The sequence below is a fragment of the Prionailurus viverrinus genome, chromosome B4, assembly GCF_022837055.1.
Source record: "Prionailurus viverrinus isolate Anna chromosome B4, UM_Priviv_1.0, whole genome shotgun sequence".
In the NCBI taxonomy this organism is placed as follows: Eukaryota; Metazoa; Chordata; class Mammalia; order Carnivora; family Felidae; genus Prionailurus; species Prionailurus viverrinus.
In genome coordinates this window covers 58,049,378-58,067,939 of record NC_062567.1, presented here as the reverse complement: position 1 = coordinate 58,067,939, position 18,562 = coordinate 58,049,378, and positions in this window count along the sequence as shown.

Below are 18,562 nucleotides of genomic sequence, written 5' to 3'. Positions count from 1 at the left end.
GGATGCCATTAATCATAATATTAATAACCATTCGTTCGCATTTGCTATACATCCGGACCTGTGCTGGGCATATAGGTCTATCTAGATGAGTATACAAGAGATGAGCTTATAATGCCCATTTTACAGATGAGAGACTCAAGTGCAAAAAGGTAAAGCAACCAGTCCGACTGAAGGTGACTACCTCTGGGGAGTAAGGTAGAGGTGCAGTAAGAGGCATCTTGTACTCTTTCCCACTATTATAAACGATATACCATATTTTACTATTTTATGCATTTTAAGTGACAAGAAAATAATTGCATTTTTCTTAAATCTTTGCTTGGGTCGCCTGTGTGACTCAGTTGATTGACTGACTGACTCTTGATTTCAGCTCAGGTCATGATCCCAGGGTCCTGGAACTGAGCCCTGCATTGGGATCTGCACTGAACCTGGAGCCTGCTTAAGATTCTCTCTCTCCCTCTGCCCCTCTCCCCTACTCATGCTCTCCCTGTCTAAAATTTAAAAATTTTTAAGTCTTTACTTAAACTCATAGAGCTATAAGTGGCCCAGGCAAACTCTAGAATTGCTTTATTGGGCTCCCCGGCACATGGACTGTTCATCACTCTGCTGGGACCTTTTGCTGGAAAAAGGAATCTATAGACATTGAGTGACATGTGTATGTAGTTACCGCCGGGAAGGAGGAGAGGGTAGCCACATAAGCTATTGCCCAAAAGGAACACTTTTGAGAATGAAGGAGGTGCTAAGTGGACTAGGACTGTCCTGGGCACAATACGATGTGTGCCCTAACTGTAGGCAACTGTTTTTATTATGCTATACATATATACCAAATGTTCTGCCTTGAGCATGTACAGTTTTAATAAGATGAGGGACAGCATTATGTACCATTTTTTAAAACAAAGACACTTTAGTTATGACTCTTGTGGATACGCATTCTTTTCATTCAAATCATAAATCAAAATTCATAGAATTTAAATTATTCACCACCACAATCATAGAGTGCTGACAGCCATAAATGTGGCAATCGTTATTACTGAAATGCTAATATTTAATAAAAGTGCTTGGAAACCACTTTGTAAGTCGCCCCTCCCCAGAAGCAGGACAGCAACCCTGGAATCATGGCTTTCACTGTACAGGTGGCAAACCCAGAGGTTACAGAACGCCTCCCCAGAGGTTACTCTGCAAGTTAGTCATCTTCTACTCCACCTCTTACCAACTTCCGCCGTCCCTCCAGCTGAAAGACAGTTTCCAGTTCTCTGCGGCTATTCACAACTTTCTCCAAAAAATAAAAGCCAGCTTCAGAAGAACATACGTGTTACCTTGGCCACATCATGCACCAGTACACAAACACCATTTACATCTAGGCAAGACTATCAGTAAATAATGTAACTTGACTCAAAACAGAACATGGACATTGCTCAGTAAGGGCAGGCTTGTCTGGACCAATTCAGATGACTAAGGAACCCCAGGAAGTGGAGCCATGAATCAGAAAGCGACCTCCTTTCCTCTGACTCAATGCTGAGCTCATGAACCTAGGTGGTGTCGGGGATAGTGTTCCTGTTCCTGGAGGTGTTGAACCCCTCGCAAATATACAAAAACTGATGAAAAACTTATGACCTTTGCCACCACTCCCTAAACAAGGCTCTGTGATCACATTGTGCCAATTGTTTTACATGTTATTTAACCTCATAACTATGTGTTTTATATCATTATCCCATTTTAAAGATGAAGAAACTGAGGCCCAGGGAGCTCATCAGAGCCCTCCAACCACGTTGATGCATTACTGGTGCTCTTTCTATTATATTACATACCTCCCAATAAGAAGCAATAAGGAAGAATTTAAATAATATAAAACAGCCTGTGGGCCTCCTACTCCTAATTTTTACTATGATCTGTCACTGCAATTTAGATAAGCTCTATCAATAGTAATAGCTTTTAAATGTTTCTTTCATTTCTTCCATTCTATTCACAAACTTGGGAAAGTAATACATAATTTTGCGCACAGTCATGATAATTACAGTATTATCTATATTTCTCCCATACACAAAGAGGTCTAACATATATTAGGGAATTCTTAAGGGAATAAGCAGCGTACTTTTCCAGAAGGTGTATTAACTCCAGCCTCAAAGGCAGTGCGTGAGTAGCCCACATTTTTCGGGTCCACTGAACCCACGTAGGAATGACAGAAACTCAGTTGACCACACATGGCCCCTGTGGTTACATAGGCTGGGATTTGTCTGGCTAACCTATCTAAAGCGGTTTGGAGCCTCTCAACATCAGCAGTAATGCTTGCAATCCAGATTTTTACCACTAGGTGGATGGTAATGCTTTGTATACTAATGTTTTCGCTGAATAGCCAGTACGCTTTCCCTAGAACTGATAAACATTTAAGTTTATAAAGTCAGTTATACCAGCTTTAATTAAAGACTATGAGCTCCACTGAAAAACAAGACTTCATAATTTAAAAGGGGTGTGAGAACAATAAAACCATGTGGTATAAAAAAATTTCATTTATAACACCAAATCCCACTTAATTATTCTATCTTATACAAACAACCCCTTTCTTCAGTAAGCATAAGAACTAATCTGATTTGGGACAAAGGGAAATCCTCAAATTTCTGCAGTTTGGCACCTTTATCACTAAAATTCAAAATTATTGCTGATTATTGCTGAATCTAATCTAGGCTTTACTTTTTCCGTTTTTAAGAGGGAAACTCTGTCATCCCCCTCTTTTCCTTATGTGGAGTTTCATTTGTCTAGAGAGTCTCAGACTGCAACTATGACTGAGGTCAGAAGCTAGCAGAGCCTCTCAGGCTGTGGCTAATCCACATTCTGCGAACTCCTGAAAGATCCTACTTCCCAGTCCCTCCTCAGTCTTAGATGGTCACTGTGTGGCAGAAGGCTGCTGTAAGGAAGACACAGGAGCTTTTTGATTTGTTCCATTTCTTGGTGACTATCCTCAGGACTGGCCTTGATCAATCATGAACAATTTCTTTCTCCAAGAAACTCTTTTCCATTCTAATTCCTAGAGCTGAATTCTGGGATCAGCATCAAACTGATACTGATACTATGATACTATGATACTGATACTATGTTTACTATGATAGTAGTAAACATAAGTAGTGCTTACATTGGACTTAGAATAAGCCAGGCACTACACTAAGTGGTTTATAGATCTTAACGCATTTTAAGCTATGACACACCAAGTGTTAAAGGTTATCTATAAAGCATCCCTAAATAGCTTCATACCTCCTTTTCAGATGTTTTTGCAAAACACCTATTGAGTGATGCCTTTTTTTTTTAACGTTTATTTATGTTTTGAGAGAGAGATAGGAAGAGCAGGGGAGAGCAGGGGAGTGGGGAGGGAGGAGGGGCAGAGAGAGAGGGAGACAGAATCTGAAGGTTCTAGGCTCTGAGATGTCAGCACAGAGCCTGATGCAGGGCTCAAACTCACAAACCATGAGATCATGACCTGAGCCAAAGTTAGACCCTCAACTGACTGAGCCACCCAGGCACCCCTGAATGATGCCATTCTTAAAGAGATAGTTTACATATTCATATATATCTAATACATTCATATATATAAACACTTAATCACATATACACACCTCTTCTCACCTCTTCCTGATATCTTACTTTCCCAAGGTGGCTTGTGAGTCTGAAAGGTAATCTTCCCTTTTAGCCCCATCTGTCATTCCTCCGCTATGCTTTTCCACTCAAGAGTATGGTTCTCTGACCTGCAGCGTCTGTATTAACTAGGATCTTTTGAGGAAAGTGCATTCCAAGTTCCATCTCAACATGCTGAATCAGAATCTGCATTTTAGCAACATGTTGAGGTGAATTATAGGCGCATGAAGGTTTGAGAAGGGCTACCCTTGATAACACATCTGATGAGGAAGATGATCACACAATTAAGGAGTTAGGTAACAGAAGTGACTATGGTTGCAAGGACAGAAAAAGTTGATAATTGACAATGCAGTGCCAATTTCACAGTCCAAATGGGGCCACTAATGAAATATTGCTAGTACATTAAGGGGAATCACACTTATCCATACTGAGAAGTAAGTAGCAGAGGTAGGACCAGTTTTCTGGTCTTAAGGGTAAAGCCAATCTCCTTGTCTCGATGCAAGGGCGAGCATAACACAAATAAAAGAAAACAAGAAGTATTTTCCTCAACTATCTGATTCTATGGACAAAATATTACACATCAGCAATTTACCTCTTTCCAAAGATACCTATTCACAGTGATTCAATTGTCTCTCTTTTCCATATTATACATAACTAAATGAAGCAGGAACAATTCATAAGTGGTCACCTATCATGCATGGCATTTGTTCCTGTGAACATCTCCTGTTTGTACTCGAATGCTTCAATTTGAAAACGTGAAATATAAGGGTGGCAGTTGCAGAGCTACTTAAGCATGTGGGCACCGGCTCATCAGCAGCCTCAGCAAAACTGCTTTAATATTTGAGATACTTAATTAAAACCAAGGAGCACTGAAATGCATTCTTTAGATGCCAGGAAGCAATGTGTGTTCTCAGCGGCTGTGGAAGTATGTGTGTTTGTGAAATTAAGACTTGGAGAAGAAAGCGATCTGCAAGAGGTTATAGCTCTGCCACCCTAGCTCCTGCTCCCTTCTCTCCAGAGCTGCTGCTAAGTTGGGGCTGACCGTTTACAACTTCAGGGGACAGAAGAGAATTCACTAATAACAAGGTGAGCAAGAAGGGGTGAAGCGAAAGGGACTCGTGCAGCTATTTCCAGTCCCTGGATAGGAACCCAGGGGTCTCAAATCCTCAAGATAACATCTCTCTGGAACCCATTTGATAATCATCTTAAAAGTGAAGACAGGAGTTTTAGTTGATGTATGTTTTTTGATGTTCTCAAATCTTGTTAAAGGAAGGAGAAGACGGGTACCTGGGTGGTACAGTTGGTTAAGCGGCCGACTCTTGGTTTCAGTTCAGGTCATGATCTCACAGTTTGTGAGTTTGAGCCCCATATCAAGCTCTGTGCTGACAGTGCGGAGCCTGCCTGGGATTTTCTCTCTCACTCCCTCTGCCCTTCCTCCACTCATGATCACTCTGTCTTGCTCTCACTCTCTCTCTCATAAATAAATAAACTTAAAAAAAAAAAGGAAGGGAAAGAAACTAAGAGGATGAGAGATGTCTGCAGTAAATGCCTCTGTAAATGGTTCTGTGTGAAGGAGAAGAGGTACATTTTAAACAGTAAGCTTGCATTGTTATTTTCTTTTTACGAATGTTTTTAAACTCGAGTCCTCAAGATCTCTACCTAAGGAATTTCACTTTTGAAGGAGCAAACTATCTTCCACCTAATGTCCTCTTGGCAGGCTGATTCTCAGACCCACCTGCTCCCAGCTCTCCAGAGATGGGAAGTGTCTACTATGGTTAGTGCCACTTGATCTCTGCCTTTTTATCACTGAAACCACGGAGCAGGACTAGAGAATCCTGGGGGGAGACAGCACTGCCCCACAGAGGGCATTATGAAAACTGGCAGGGTGTTTTAGTTGTTCTATTTCCTACACTCAGTGCCCGGTAGTTCTAACATTAGATATTCTGCAGTAAACAGAACAGTCTTACACAATGAATTGTCCAGTATCCCATAGCACTTTTGTGTGGTCCAAAGACATTCACAGGTGAAAAATTCTGTGTTCAATGTTCTTATTTAGAATCTAAGTTTTTCACATGTAGGCATCACTGTTTTTTGCATAGTAATTCAGTAGTACAATGAATTTTCCAGGAATAGATCCACCGTGTAAATCAAGAGAAGCTTGTCCTTTTTTCCCCCACTCAAAATTTTGTGAAGAGTTGTTTACTGTTGTGGAAATCCACGTTCCCAATTGTGGGGCCATCAAAGGTGTCTGAGTCTTTGGTACAACACACCTGTATCAATCTTCATTCGCAGCTATCACACGTGCAAGGATTATAGGTAGTTATAATTCTATTTCACTGTCTCTTTTAGTACAGTTGTGCCCAAACATTTACATATTGATGAACATTAATTATAAATCACTTTCCTTTTCTCTTTCTCTTACCAATAGAGCATCATATTGATTTTTAATGAAGTGTATAGAGTGGCTATATTATTTACAAACTACATCTCAAAGTAGTAGAGGAAATATTACAAAATACAACACAAAAAAAGTGTTAAGTCTAACAGAGTTGAGACCACTGGTATAGGCAATTTCTCCAGAACCTAGAATCCAAAGGAGGGCAAACAACCAAGCAAATGTGCAGCAGAAATATTAGAATGAAGACTTGAAAAGGAGGATATGCCTCTCTTCTGCAGACAGATGGCTCTTGACTTCTCAGCCTCCTTCGATGCCCTCTTCTTCTGCCTGCCCCTGAAGTGTAGGTGTTCTCTCATTCTAATCTTCATCTTTGGAAAATGTATTCATTCATAAATCTCCACCCACCACTTCTATGCAGCTGATTCCAAGTCCACACTTCAGTTCTGACAGGTCTGAGCATCGAATACAGCCTTCAATTTCTTTTTTGGATGAGCCACATCTATGTTATGCTATAACCCCACATACATGCAGCAAATCACATTCATCATCTTTCCCCCAAAACTTAGTCTCCCATTGATGTTCCCACTATTAGCTAGCAACATCCTTATCCTCCTGGTAACCCAGAGTTACAACTCCAGGTAAGAAATTCAGAATCATCTTTAACAACTTTTCAGCCCCACATGGACTCAACTCTCAACAGCCTGTTCTTGTGTCTCTCAGGTTAAATGCAAACAAGAATCAGATTGGTCCAGTTTTTGCCAAGAGTGCTTTCCTAGTTCAACCAGCTGTGACCAGAGCCAAGCTGGTCATTTGCATATGCCAAGATGCTCAGACAGTAGAGATCACGGGCTCAGTGAATATGCTCAAAATTGTCTACTTCGGTCAGACATATAGTTACTCAGGGCTAAAGGCAGAAAAATCACAGCCAATTGTATTAGTTAGGAATGCTTCTGGCTGCAAGTAACACAGAACATGCTAGAGTGGCTTAAACAAATGAAAATGAATTATTCTGACGTACCAAGAAGTCCAGCTATAGGTATTACCAGCATGAGTTCAGCAGCTCATCAGTCCTAAGGCTGAAATCTCTATGATTCTCTTGGCCTCTCACTCTTGGTCCTGTGCTGCTTTAGTTCCACTATCACATACACATTTGAGACTTAAAAAGGAGAAAAAGTGATGTCAACTGTGTCCCTTCCCATCTATCAGGAGAACCCAAAAGATTTCCCAGAACCTCCAAAGAGACTTCCACTTAGTTGCCATTGCCAGACATGGTTCCTATGACCCCTTCTGAACAGCAAGAGAGATTGGGAAAGCAGGAAACAGTATCACAGTTGGCTGAGATCAGTCATGTTCTAGCGCTAGACACAAGAAGATCCCAAACAAACTTGAGGTCATCGAGTAGCAGACAGACTCTGAGGTAACCCCCAAAGATCTCCATCTTCTGGTTTCCACACTTTTGTGTAATTCCTTCTCCTTGAGTGTGAGTGGGATGTGTGACTTGCATCCAGCCAATAGGATATGGAAAAAGTGATGGAATGTTAGTTCTGTGATGGTGTTACATGATATACAATTCTGTCTTGCTAAGACTCATTCTAGAGTCTCTCTCCCAAACTGACTTTGAAGAAATAAGTAGCCATGTTGGGCGGCCCACATGGCAAGGAGCTGAGGATGGTCTCTTGGGCTCAGCCAGCAACAAGCTGGGATTCTCAGTCCTACAATCATAGGAAATAAATTCTGCTAACAACCTGACTGACCTTAGAAGTGGATTCTTCCCCAGCCAAGTCTCCACATACGAATACAGCTCAGATAACACCTTGCCTCCAGCTCGGCAAGACCCTAAACAAAGGACCCAGCTAAGTCCTACCCAGACTTCTGATCTATAGAAACTGTGGGATAATAAATGTGGATTAAGTCACTAAGGTTTTGGCCGTTTGTCACACAGCAATAGATAATAAATCAAGGGAGAGTTGAGGAATATTTTTGATGGAGATAACCAACAGTTTCTACCATACCAGTCAAGTTATATTTGATTTCATTTCTTTTGTATATAGACCATTTTTTACCTTCTCCCATGTTTTATCTTCCTTAGGTCTAACCTCTAGGCCTGCAACTTAAATCCACAGATATCATGAATTCTATCTTGTTCAACACCATTCCCCTTGGAAATCCCTTTCCTGACTTTGAATTGCACAGTCCTTGTTTCTTTCAACCTCTCCTCTAACCATGGGTATCCCTGAGGGTCACATCCTCAGCTGTTCTTTCTAGCTATACTCATCCAGCTCCCTGTTGATGGTCTGTTACTCTAAACTCAAAGTGGCCAAAAACTACTACTCCTTCTCTCCCTGTCCCATGAACCAGCTTCCATCCCAAACCTTCTTTCTCTGTTACTAGCACTACAATACTTTTTCATCTTTCTGAATCAGCATCTTGAAATAATCATTGATTCTCCTTACTATCACCAGTCATCAAATGCTAGAGATCATCCCTCATGATGTCTCCAAAAAGCATTAATTTCCTCTGCTACCATCCTGTTTCAGGACTTCAGAATCTCTTGTGGGTATTACCTCCATGCTTGCTTGTTGCTTTTCCTGCTTCCACTTCTCTACACTTCAATCAATTGCACACCACAGGCTCAGAGCTTGTAATTGTCCTCAGTGGCCTATAGCATTAAATCTCAATAGCATGGCTTTATTTCAAAATTTTTCTAAAATCCTACCTCCACCCATACTACTTTTATGGTTCTGTGTTTCTCTTGGACTGGAAGCTTTAGTAAGCTTCCCACCCTTGGCCCCTACAGCCTTGTTCACATCCTACACTCTCAAGGCCCGGGCCCTTTTAGCTTTGGAAAAAGCATGACCAACTGAGTAATGTGCATTTGTGGTTACCACCCACTATCTAGTTACCCCGTTTCCCTTCCCAGTGGCTCCTTCCTGCCCCAATCCCCCCCTCACTTCTCTCTCTCTCTCTCTCTCTCTCTCTCACACACACACACACACACATTCTCTCATGTGCGGATCCAGGAAAGTTGCTTTCAGCTCTGTCCACAAGGGTAGAGCATACGACCTTTGCTGAAGCAATCAGCCCATCCCACATCCCTCTACTCCCCCCACGTAATGTTAGTTTATTGTTACCTAAGCCAGCCCAGTTAGAGAGAATCTCAGAACTTATACAGGAAATGCTATGACAAAGATGATCCATCTGGAAACCACAAAAAGTAGATGACTTCATGATGACACCACAGAAACTTGATACCTGGTGATAGTGAAAAGCTGACCTTTACAATCTTAGACCTTTCATTTATCTTCTATCCAAGAATTCCCTTTATTGTTTATGCCAGTTAATTTTGAGTTTTCTCTTACAGTCAAAAATATCCTGGCAAATGCAGTCAGCATCTGACAATTAATATACTTTTGTAGGCTCTACTGCACTTATTTCTGGATCAGAAAATAATGCAAATATACAATCTCTTTTCTCTAACTGCATTAAAGTCCATGTCTGCCCCGGAACTAGATGGCAAGCTTCTGTTAGGAGATAAGTTTCTATTTAGTTTGTATTTCAATGGTAGCCATGATTATAATATACAGTTGACCCTTCACCAATGTGTGGGTTGGGGGCAATGACCCTCCTCCAACCTCATATGGTCAAAAATGTATGTATAACTTGATAACTTTTGATTCCTCCAAAACTCAACTACTAAGAGCCTACTGTTGACTGGAAGGCTTGCCAATAGCATAAACAGTCAATTAACACATACTTTATATGTTATATATATATTATATAATGCGTTCTTTTTTTTTTTAAGTTTATGTATTGTTGAGAGACAGGGAGACACAGAGCGTGAGCAGGGGAGGGGTAGAGTGAGGGGGAGACACAGAATCTGAAGCAGGCTCCAGGCTCTGAGCTGTCAGCACAGAGCCAGACATGCAGACATGGGGCTCGAACTCACAAACTGCAAGATCATGACCTGAGCTGAAGTCGGTCGCCTAACCAACTGAGCCGAAGTCGGTCGCCTAACCAACTGAGCCAACCAGGAGCCCCAATGATATAATGCATTCTTATGGTACAGTAAGCTAGAGGGGAAAATAAGGAAGAAAATACATTGTGCTGAACTATAAAAAAAATCTATCTATAACTGGGCCCACACAGTTCAAACCCGTGTTGTTCAAGGGCCAACTGTAGCTGCCTAAACAACAAATTCCATTTGTTGATTAGGGATTTACCATATTTGAATTAGCACTAAATGTGCTGGAACTTAAGACACTGACAGCTTTGGAACAATGGAGTGTCTAAGGAAAAAAAAAATCCCATTTCTTCATTACATGGTAAAATCTATTTCCTCACCAGTTGTTATAGGTTGAATTATGTCCCCCAAAAAGATATACTGAAGACTGACCCACCAGTACCTCAGGCTATGATCTTATTTAGAAATGGGGTCATTGCAGACATAATAAAATAAGGTCATATAAGAGTAGTGCAGCCCCTTTGTCCAATATGCCTGTTGTCACAAGAGAGAGCGCCATACGAAGATGGACGCTGTTGGAGTATCGCAGCTGCAAGCTAAGGAGTGCCATGGATCTCAGGCCACAGCCAGAAGCTCGCAGAGGCAAAGAAGGATTCTACCCAGAGTTGCAGAGAGAGAGAGAGTATGGCCCAGCTGAGACCGTGATTTGAGACTTCTAGCCTACAGAACTAAGAAGTTTCTGTTGTTTTAAGCTATACGGTTTGTGGTACTTGGTTACAGCAGCCCCAGGAATAGGCAGATTTTTAAAAATCACACCTGAACATCAGTTTTAAAAAACTTACTCTAGCTCAGTGTGACTTAAAGCCCTGCATGTGCTGCCCACCCCCCACACCAGCTAATTAAGCCAAAGCATCCTTTGTCCTTTCCGCTCCCTTACTTCACCAAGGCCCTACCTTCCTCCAGGCCTTCAACATGCTGTTCCATCTGTCAGTAACAGAGTCTCTTTTCCTTGCTGGCTCCTTCTCAACCAGCTTCAGTGTCCCTTCATAAAAGGTTGACTTCCCTCCTGGTATTCACTTTCACAGCATGGTCTCCTTTTACCTAATAGCACTTTCCACAGTTTGTATCCCTATCCCACCCCACCTCCCAAGACATGCTGCTTCCTGAGGGCTGGTGCCATGTCTGTTTGGGGCACTACTGAATGACTGAAACCCAGCAGAGCACATACTAGGACACCACATGATTGAGTCTGAGATCCTGAGATATATGCCCGATGTCAGGTGCCCAGGTATCCATATACCTACACCCTGTGCACTAAGAGATGGCTGTAGCTTCCTCATGTGATGGGCACAAATATCTTGCAGTAAACCTTTCAAGGGAGTTCTTGGGCCTGGCCATTGGGTCACTTTAGTTCTGATGAGGGCAATGTGCAGAGTTATTGGAAACATTGGGAGAGGCACTAACTGAATCATGTTAGTAAGAGTGTGGAGTTACCTGTTAAAGAAGAGGTAAGAAGGCAGGAAAGAGAAGAGAGGCTGGGAAGTAGGGAAATTAGAAGAGACAGGGAAGATCAGGACATAGGACTGCCATGTGGTACTCTGGCAGGGGCAATAATAAAGATGGCGGGCAAGGTTTCAGTGTATTGTATGGTATGCTCCTTCCTTTCTCACCCTGCCTCTAAGAAGATCTTTATTAAAGATTTTCATCATTATTCTTATTCATCAAGGATTTTGGTGTCATATTTGTGATTCTTCTGGAAAGGCTACCACATACACAAGAAATGCCAGATTAAATCAAACTACTTTAAAAATCATCCTTTTTCTTGGGGCGCCTGGGTGGCTCAGTCAGTTAAGCATCTGCTCTTGATCTCGGCTCAGGTCATGATCTCACAGTTCATGGGATCGAGCCCCACAGTGGGCTTTGCATGGATAGCACAGAGCCTGCTTGGGATTCTCTCTCTCTCTCTCTCTCTCTCCATTCCTCACCTGCTTGCCCTCTCACTCTCAAAATAAATTTTTATAAATCCTTATTCCAATTTACTACCCATATACTCACACCTCTTTTTCTGCTGCCTGAGCATCAATCCTTTGTCATTATCAGGAAAATGCATCCCTGGCCCCTCCACTGTCTCAGACTGAGCAGTTCATCGAGAATCATAGAGTAGTTAAGACAATGGGCTTTGGAGCCAGTCAGGGATTCAAGTCCCAACTCTGTCAATTAGTAGTGGGTGGAACTGGGAAAGTTACTTGATAATATCTGGAGTATGTTTTGATAACACAGAGAGTGTTTCGCACTGTGCTTGGCACACAATTAGAACTCAGTGTGTGACAGCTATTCTTGTGATGCTCCTTATGACTAATAAAGTGACTTGAAATATCTCAGCATCACCTTTACAATTTTCTCCAAAAATTTCCAAAGAGTTGTAGGTCTTCAGAGCAATCATGGGATTTAGAGGGTGAGGGGAAAACACGAAAGGTAATAATCCCAGTTAAAGGAGATTTTTGTCACACAAAGAGGACCAAGGGCCCTGTGACTAAAGGAAACCCCAAATCCTGAGCTTTAAAAGATGGAAATAGAGTTCTCTTAACGATACTCTTGCTTTTCTTCACTCCAACAGGAAGAGGACACAGAGCAGACTCACTAAACTCGTAGTGGGGGATCAAAAAAGTCAAATCTCCCTCCCCTACTCTGGACACACTCCATCCTCTCTTGCACAACTGGATGAGGGGCTGGGTGTCTTCTTGGGTGGCTCCCCTCACACTAAAACAACCTGGACAAGCAGAAAGGCAGCTTGAAGAGCTGCTCGACTACAGGCCTCCAGCTGATAGGACAAAGGTTTCCAGAGCAGGAAAGGAAGTAGGGGCTCAAGGCATATGGTCTGGCCAGAGACTCAATTGTGAGAGACACTGGTGCTCTCCATACTAAAGTTTTATAAAAACCTAATCTTGGCCACAGATGCCTGCAGGGAGCTAGGTCTTACCAGCCTCTGTTTCCATCACATTCAACACATTTTGGGGTTTTAGTGCATTGATGAGTCAAAGACTGCAAGTTGTAGACTCCCAAACCTGTTTTTTCTTTCTTCCTTAGTAATACAAATAGATCCTGTATTTGTTTTCATTTGTTGCATAACAATTTACCACAAAATTAGCAGCTTAAAACAGCCCCCCGTGAACCAACTCACAGCTCTTTAGGTCAAATTCCCGGCAGTGCCTGGGTTTGCTGCTCAGGAGGGTGTCACAGGGATAAAATCAGGGTGTCAGCCACTCTGGGCAGGCTCGGGAGGCTCTGGAGAAAAACCTACTTCCAGGCTCAGCATTTTTGTTGTTGGCAGAATTCAGCACCTTGTGGTTGGAGGACAAAGATCTCCATGTCCTTGCTGACTCTTAGTGGGGGGCCACTTCCAGGTCCCAGATTTACCTGCTTCCCTTGTCTCAGAGCCACCCCACCCTTTCTTCAAGCCAGCAATGACCCCATCTTCAAGCAAGCAACCCAGTGAATCTTTCTCATGCTGCTAATCTCTGACTTCCTCCATGTCCGACCTCTAGACCCGATTTGAAGGTCAGGCCTACCCCGATAATCTCCCTATCTTAAAGCTGATTAATTTGGAACATGACCCAATCACAGGAGTGGTATCATATGTGCAGGATCCACCCACACTCAAGGCGAGGAGATGATACAGGGTGAAGAGCACTGGGGTGTCTTAGAACTCTGTCTACCACAGATCCCTACCTTTATGCTTGACAGATGGATTCCCAAATAAAGACTACATCTCCCAGCCTCTCTTACAGCTAGGTACAGCCATGTGTCTAAGCACTGACCAAAGAAGTGTTGTATAACAGCTTCCCAGAAACCTCTTTAAAAGACTACTGCGGCCCAATGTATGTTCTCTTGGGGTTTTTTTTTGCCAGCTGGAATGTGAAATTGAATGTCTGGAACTTTTGCAGCAATTTTGGGCATGGAGGATCATAAGAACAGGAGCCACACGCAAGGACGGTGGAACAGTAGGATACAAAGAGCCGGGGTCCCTGACCCTCCACATAACTACACACAGTGGTAATCTGTTAAATGTTTAACAACAAGCTCTCTGGAGAGAAAACCCCCGAGTTGTAGCGTTTGCCAATTTCTGTAACATAAAGACTCCACCATGGCCAATTTGAAGTTGCCAGTGTGACATCATTGAACTTAGAGATGGGAAGGGATGCTAACAATCAGTTCTCAGAAGCTGGAACAAGTCAGCCCCAGCACACCACTGGCTGTACCCGCTCTGGGATGCCTGCCTCCAGGCTTCTGTTTTGTCAGAGAAAAATAACGTCCATAATATTGCAGCTTCTGTTATTTTAGGGTTCCCGTTGCATGTGGACAAGCCCGGACCGAGGGTAATTGTCTCCGGCTTTGTCTGTCAACACTGAATTGTTCTTCCCATGGGTTTTCCTAGGTGTTGGACATGTCCGGATCTAAACAGAATCATGGGTTATGGAACCAGGGTTTACCTTGTAAAGAGTCCACAGCAGCTGCCATTTCATGCCAGCCACCTTTGGTGAGACTTAGCCCAGCTCCTTGTACAGTAGAGCTTGAATACCTTTACAAACCTCAGAAGGAAACAGAAGAGGGATTGTGCCAGAGACACAATAATCACCATGTTTACAGAGACCTCTGGGAGGCACCATGATGGGAAAGCTTTGAAGCGACGCAACAAACCGAAGAGTATGTGACATTAAAACCCCACCTTACAAAGCTGCCTCTGAAGACCAGTGAAGTTCGAGACCCACAACAGAGCAGAAGAGGCTCCAGAACAAATAAACATCAGCACTACTAGAAAATACCTATTCACGCCTCTGAAAACAGAGCTGAGAAAACGCCACAGGCCAAGACTTTCTCTTTAGATTTTAGTGGCACAGAATCACCGTGCATGAATCTGCCACAGCGAAGTGGCTGGACATTTCCCCACCAGCCCGGTCAGACCCTGGAGCTAGCCAGAAAATGGCACACCCTCTCCATAACAGAAATGTACACCAGGAGCACTGGCTACTCTGTTACAGGACAGTTTGATATCCCTACCTGAACCTGGAACCCAACAATGGCGCCGACAATCCTAGCAAACACGGGGCAGTCTCACTGCGTCAGCTCTCTGTGTTCCGGCGTCTCTGAAATAAAACGTAGATAAAGTCCTACCTCTTTAGGGAGAGCTGTTTTTGAGTAATGGTACTACTACACGTGATCCACCTGGACTTCCTCGTCAAATCCCCTTCTGCAGGTGTATCAGGTCATGGAAGGGGTCAAGTCATTAAATAATCAACCAGCTTTCCTCCAGGGGCAACTTCTGTGAGGTCATTATATTCATAGCCTAGGAACAGCAGTCACAAGAAATAAGTGTAGCTGGCATATATGGAGTATCTGCCATAGGTGAGATCTTGTGGGAAATGTTTACATTTTCTCAGGTGATCTTGATAAGAAATCACAGAGGTACCTGGTATTATCACCTGCATGCCACAAATGCGGAAACTGAGGATGGTGGGGTTGAGTCCAGGTCAGCAGCTAGTGAGAGTGGAGCTGCTATCTGCATGCAGGCTGCCTGAGCACATATTTCTCAGAGAGGGGCCTTTGGGTGTGGGTTCTGGATCGTTCATAGAGCAGTGCTGAGGCATAGAGATGAGGTGGGCATGTGTCAAACTGAGCACAGGGCTGACTTTCCCATGAGGCACACCGGGCTCCATGTCACAGGACTTTGAGGTGCCAATAAAAATGTTTTACTTGGAATTTCTTTTAAAAACAGAAGAAAAACATAAATACATAATAATGACTCTATCCTGGATTCTATTTGTCTTTAGACCAGTATAATAAAAAAATATAATTTGGGGGGCGTCTGGGTGGTTCAGTTGGTTAAGCATCCAACTCTTGATTTTGGCTCAGGTCAAGATCTCACAGTGAGGGTGTGATAGAGCCCCATGTCGGGCTCTGTGTTGATAGTGTGGAGCCTGCTTGGGATTCTCTCCATCTCTCCCTCCCTCTCTCTCTCTCTCTCTCTCTCTCTCTCTGCCCCTCCCCTGCTCGTTCTGTCTCTCTCTCTCAAAATAAATAAACATTAAAATATATATATAATTTTAATATCTTTTATGGAAAAGGAGGTACATGAGGCAAAAGTGCCAAGGACCTATGAAAGTCATAACGCAGCCCAGATTAAGGTAGTAGAAGTAGATGGCATTGCTGTGGGTACCACCAGATAACCAGATAGACCAAAGGTCAGAATGTTCTCTCACAATTGGGCACTTTTGGTTAAAGAGAGTGTGTTCCAAGTTAAAGTCTTAGAAGGATTATGGAGTTGTCATACTTTCGGCTATAGAATATTTCAGTGATGATCATAACAAACAGGGTAAATGAATGCTCCTTTTCTGTTCTTTATCCCCAGATTGGCGATTCAGATAAGAAAACTGATAAAGTCAACAGCCTTTGTTATGGTATCTAACGTGCTAAAACTCTACCATTGGATCTGTTTTGTTTTGTTTTGTTTTGTTTTTTAATTTTCTCAAAGTAGTTATGGAACAGGTCTCTGGTGACTCCTCTCTACCACAAGTGCCTCCACAGAACTAGAGATTTATGATGTCTGGTACCCAGAAACCAACAACAAACATGTCAGATGGCTCCTAGGATGGGAAGAGCATTGCCTTGACTCCACTGCTGTTGGTTTTGCTCCAGAGAATCCCCTTCCCTGCGCTGGCACAGTCTCGGTGGGACTTTCCATCAAGGTGCCCTGCCCTGTCCCGGGGTGGGCACAGGGCTCCAGCTGGACAGTCAGGATGCTCACTCCTTGAATTTCCATGTGGAGCTGATGACGTGGGGCCTAAGGTCAATCAGAGTTCCTTTATCTCATGGGTGGAGCCCTGAGGAGATTGTTCCTAATTGCCAGAGCTGCCACAGTTCCTGCTTCTTTGATTTCCTTTTAAATATTGAGCTGACCCATATCTTTCTAGTAATTTCTTCTTCTACTCCTCTTCCTCCTCCTTCTTCTCCTTCTTTTTCTTCTTTCTAATTAGCTAGAGTCAATATCTGGTGCTTTAAAAAGAATTCTTTTTTTTTTTTTAATGTTTATTCATTTTTGAGAAAGAGAGAGAGAGAGTGAGCCAGGGAGGGACAGAGAGAGGGAGACACAGAATCTGAAGCAGGCTCCAGGCTGTGAACTATCAGCACAGAGCCCGACATGGGGCTCAAACCCACGAACTGTGAGATCATGACCTGAGCTGAAGTCGGACACCTAACCAACTGAGCCGCCCAGGCGCCCCATGCTTTAAAAGGAATTCTGACTGGTGGGTACCTTCCAGGTATTCAAGGGTGGCAGAAATTAATTTGTGTGGAACAGTATACACTGAGAACACTAAATTCACAAACACCATTTATTGGCATGAAACCCTGCTAATTCATGTACTTAGCTAAGAAAGATACCTTGTTTTTAATTAAAAATAGAAATCAAAAATGAATTAAATAGACATCAAGGCATGATTAACAGTATGAGACTAATCTAGCCTATTCTTTTAGATTTATAATTACTAAAAGACACTCCCTTATGAAAAGGTGGGGTGCTGGGGGAAGTATGCAACTCAAAGCAGACCTCCTTCCATGCAATGGGCCCCTTCTCCATGAATGGTATTATGTAGAAAAAATAGCAACATTTAAAAAGTTTTAGAAGAAGATTTAGTATTTGCTATTGGTTGAATTGTGTTCCCCTCAAAGAAAGGTATGTTGAAGTCCTACACCTAGTTCCGAGGAACTGACTTTCTTGGAAAAATAGAGTTGTTGCAGCTGTACTAAGTTAAAATATTATCATACTCAAGTAGGGTGGGCTCCTAGTCTAATATGACCTTTTTAAGAAGATGGCCATGAAATACAAGGAGAGCATCACATGACAACGAAGGCAGAGATTGGATTAATGCAGCTACAAACCAAGGAACACCAAGTTGTCTGCAAACCACCACAAGCGTGGAAGAGGCAAGGAAGGAATCCTCTACAGGTTTCAGAGGGAGCAAGGCCCTACTGAAACCTTAATTTTGGACTTCTAGCTTCAAACTGTCGGACAGTAAGTTTCTGTTGTGTTAAATCACTTGCTTTGTGATATTTTGTTATGGAAGCCCTAGGGAACTAATACAGTACCTGCCCCCCTCCCCTGCCCCATCCCAGACTTTCAAAAAGGCATTGCTTCAATTGCAGAAACTTTGGTAAAATAAGACCAGCCAGCAAACGTATACAAACACACCAGACTTTATGAGAAAAATCACCTCTAGCCACAAACCCCTTGAATCACACTGCCTCTTATTAGATCTTTCACCTCTGTCCTTCTGCCCAGCGTCACCTTGATATCCTCCAGGGCTGGAAGTGACGTGAGCAGTGCTTTCTCTGCTCCATGAACTTCCTCACCCTACAGGAAGCTCCTCCCAGGCTTAGGGTGGGATTAGACCACAGACAGGAAACAGGCCCTTTGTCACTGACTCAAAACACTTTTCAGCAAAAATATACATCTAGTTTTCTACTTCTCTTTCCATCTAGTATTCAAATCATGGAAACTGTATAATTTGTGGCATTCAATTCAGATT